General features: G+C 61.6%; 1 long non-coding RNA gene across 1 annotated transcript; it reads right to left on the bottom strand.

Annotated features, from left to right (window-relative positions):
- Window positions 1-853: 853 nt before the first annotated feature.
- On the bottom strand, window positions 854-3,119 carry LOC139707045 (uncharacterized). Its single transcript, XR_011708646.1, has 4 exons — window positions 2,964-3,119; window positions 2,695-2,856; window positions 2,369-2,509; window positions 854-2,281 (listed from the first exon to the last, which is right to left on the bottom strand). It is a non-coding gene; the product is annotated as an uncharacterized lncRNA (long non-coding RNA).
- Between the last annotated feature and the right edge of the window lie 273 nt (window positions 3,120-3,392).

Here is a 3,392-nt window from a genome sequence, read left to right as displayed (position 1 = left end):
CGTCTTCCTCCCGATCCTCCCCGGGGACGGGCTGCACCCTCTGGTGCCAGGGAGGGTGATGGTAGGCACCTGCCCACCCTGCTCCTGCCCCGGGGAGCGGCAACGTGGCCTGTCTCCTGTGGGAGGGGCGCCGGCCACCGCGCTGCCCTGCCGTGGGGGCTCCCGCGGGGTTTTGCAGCACACATCGTCCTCCAGGACTTCTCAGGTGGTCACTCGGGTTGACTCTCTGGCCCTCATGGCTGAGGTGTCCCCTGGCTGGGGCCTCTCCTCTCAGTGGCCGGCTGGAGCTGGGTGTCCGTCCTGCACTGCAGGGGACACAGGGACGCTCTTGCCTTCCAGAAGTGTCTGTGTCAGGTTTGGGGTTCAGGGGCATGTTCCCTCACCCCTAAATTTCTTTAAGAGTTAGAAGTGCTCCTTCTTCTTCCATTCTTGGGAAAAGAATCATGAAATTCGTATGATTTATTTCTTCCCCAAAGTTTTATTTAATGGGCCAGTGCAGACACGTGGCTGGGGGGTGGGGGGTGCCTTGTTCTGTGAAGGTTTCCTTTACTATGATTCAAGTCTCTCTAATAGGAATGAGGTACCAGGCTCTTGTTCCTGAGGGGCTTTGGTGGTCACGTCGTTTGAGAAACGGGCTCGGTTCACCCTGTTCTCCGTCTCTGCTGCTGGCCCCCGGTGTCTGCTCTTCCTGTCCACCTGCTAGGCCTCCGTCCATCTCACCGGCCTTTCCAGAGAGCCACAGTTATTTCATCAAACTTCTCCTGTTTTCCGTTACACTGAAAACACTGAGACTCCCTCCGTCCTCCCTCCCACACCCTCCCTCCCCCTCCCCCTCCCTCCCTCTTTCCTCTCTCTGTCTCTCACACACACGTGCACACACATGCACACATGCTCACACACACTCCCTTTTCCTGCTTTCTGGTAATTCGTTCCTGGAATTCACCAGTAAAGCCATCCAGACCTGGGGGTTTCTTTGGGGGACTGCCAACCCCATTCTGTAGTGTCGGAGTCCTGTCCGCCTCTTTTCTCTTGGGTTTGGGGTTCGTGTCTTTGAGGGTGGCAGGTTGGAGGTCGGCAGGTCTCCAGGCCCCCACCCACACAGTCCTGTGCCTTTGCTGTGAGGTCACCGGCCATGGCTCTGTGGTCACCTGTTACCTCGCCTGCAGGCTGGGTGACCTGCTTCTCCAAGATGCACCGAGAGGCTCCTCCCCCCCAGGACCCGGCGTTGGTGGCAGGTGGCAGGATGTGTGCCCGGGTCGAATGCCAGCCAGAGCTTCTCCAGAGGCCGCCTCTCGCAGGCCCGAGCGCCCCGGACTGGAGCAAGGCGCCCACTGGCTCGCTCTCGCTCAGTATGGGTGATGGGTCCCGGGGTGCCCCACCCTGAGCTACAGCCTGTCCTTTTTATGTCTTATTTTGAGACAGGGTCTCACTAAGTCGCCCAGATTGGCCTCATACCTGTGCTCCTCCTCCTCAGCTTCCGGGGCCTGCATAACAGGCATGGCCACCGCCCCTGCCTGAGGCCCTCCATTTCTCTTATGGCTGCGTCTCCAGGGCTCTGCAGACCCCGAGGCTCTTCCCTGAGGAAGCAGGTGGGGGTGGCTGGCCCTGCGGACGCCCTTAGAGGAAGGCCACAGGGAAGGCAGCACAGAGACACCAGTTCCTGGAGGGGGCCTTTCAGCTCTTGCTGGACCCCAGCTGGGGAGAGCCTCAAGGGCTGCAGGCAGCCTCCTGGAGGGCAGGGGCTGGGGGACTTGTGGGGCCGGGCTCCCCCCACTCCCCGAGCTGCTCTCAAATGATCCCAGCTGCAGAAGCCAGCGTCAAGGGGCCAGAAAGCAAGATGAACAGGACGGAGAGCCCTGTTCTCAGCTGGGCCTGGCCAGGGGCTTGCAAGAGGAGGTCCCGGTGGGGAAGGTGGGAGGTCCTGGGGCGAGGAGAGACCTTGGGGGGGTGACGGGAAAGGGGGTGCAGGACAGGCTCAGGCCTGGAGCCGTACCTTACCTCATCAGAACTCAGGAGCACCAGGCCTGGGTCTATGGCCCAGCCAGAACTGAGATGGAGATGGGGGCACTTCCTGGGGAAGGTGGACACGTAGGACTCACCCGAGATCTGAGATGAGAGCCTCAGATCTTTCACTGGCAGCAGACGGGGGCAGCTGGACTTGGCAGCAGGAGGACCCACAGCCTGAGGAGCAGCTGGACTGGCATCAGGTGTGAGGCTGGACATGTGGTCACTTCCTGGTTCCTGTCTGTGCCATTTCCCCAGGAACTTCTGTTTGTTTGATCTTGAAATAATGACAGTGGTGTCATAGTTTCTCTCTTTTTCTTTAGCTGGTAATTTTCCTCACTTGTTCTCTGAAAAAGAGCTGCACCTGCTGTTTCTCTGCGCTGCGGCTGGGGGAGCAGGGCTGCAGCGGGAGGGCCCTTGGCCTTTGCCCTGCGTCCCTCCCCTGTGCTGCTGCATCAGAGAGCGTGGACCCAGCTCCACACAGCAGACTTCTGTGCTCACAGTCCTGGGGAGGGAAGTCCAAGATGGCGGTATCAGCAGCGGACACACCCTCTCAAAGGGGTCCTTCTGTCCTCCAGCTCTGGCCTGTGTCCGCCTGTCTCCATGCACCCCTGACCCCCCCTCTGTTGGTATCTCCGATCCCTCCACCTTTCCCCGTAAACACCACCCTCTCCAGCACCACCCTGTTACCCCGATTACGTCCACTCCTACAGAAGGTCACATTCTGATGTCCCGGTGGACATGACCTGGGGGTGGGCACTCTTCAGCCCAGTGCTCTGCCTGCTCGTGGTGCTGGTCGGACTCGGAACCTAGCCTGGGCCTGAAGCGCCAGGGACACAAGCCCAGGGGACACTGGAACAGGCATCCCATTCTGAGCTGTCGCCCCTGGGCAGGAGTGGACTGAGGACGAGGCTGGGACTCAGACTCAGAATCACGCCCAGGATCAGGACAGGACCTACCTCTAGGACCGTGCCCAGGGGGAGGGCAGGAGACCTGGGACCCTGGGGTGTCTTGGTTGGGAAGTGGCCCTGCAGGGCCATCCCCAGGACTGGAGGACGCAGGCCTCACTTGGGGCTCTGAGGAGGTGGGCCAGTTGGCCCTCAGGTCGGCACCGTCCTCCTGGCTGGCGGAGCTGGAGGAACAATGGAGACGCGTGCAGCTCACCGCAGCGGGAGGGGGGCCCCGCTGCTGCCCTGGGCTGACCATAGGAGGGCAGTGCTCCTGAAGCCAGGCCAGTGGCCCTCAGAGCAGGAGCGTCAGCGTCACCCAAGTGAATGGGGGCGGGGCCACGGCACCCACTGCCACCTCCGTGGGGCTCAGCCTGGGCACCTGCTGAAGGCCGGGCAGCGAGGGCCGGCCACACGGAGACGCAGGGCCTGGTCCAGGAG

The sequence above is a fragment of the Marmota flaviventris genome, chromosome 9 (genome assembly GCF_047511675.1).
Source record: "Marmota flaviventris isolate mMarFla1 chromosome 9, mMarFla1.hap1, whole genome shotgun sequence".
Classification (NCBI taxonomy): domain Eukaryota; kingdom Metazoa; phylum Chordata; class Mammalia; order Rodentia; family Sciuridae; genus Marmota; species Marmota flaviventris.
Note: the sequence above shows the minus strand (reverse complement) of the source record. Positions and strands in the feature narration are given on the sequence as shown.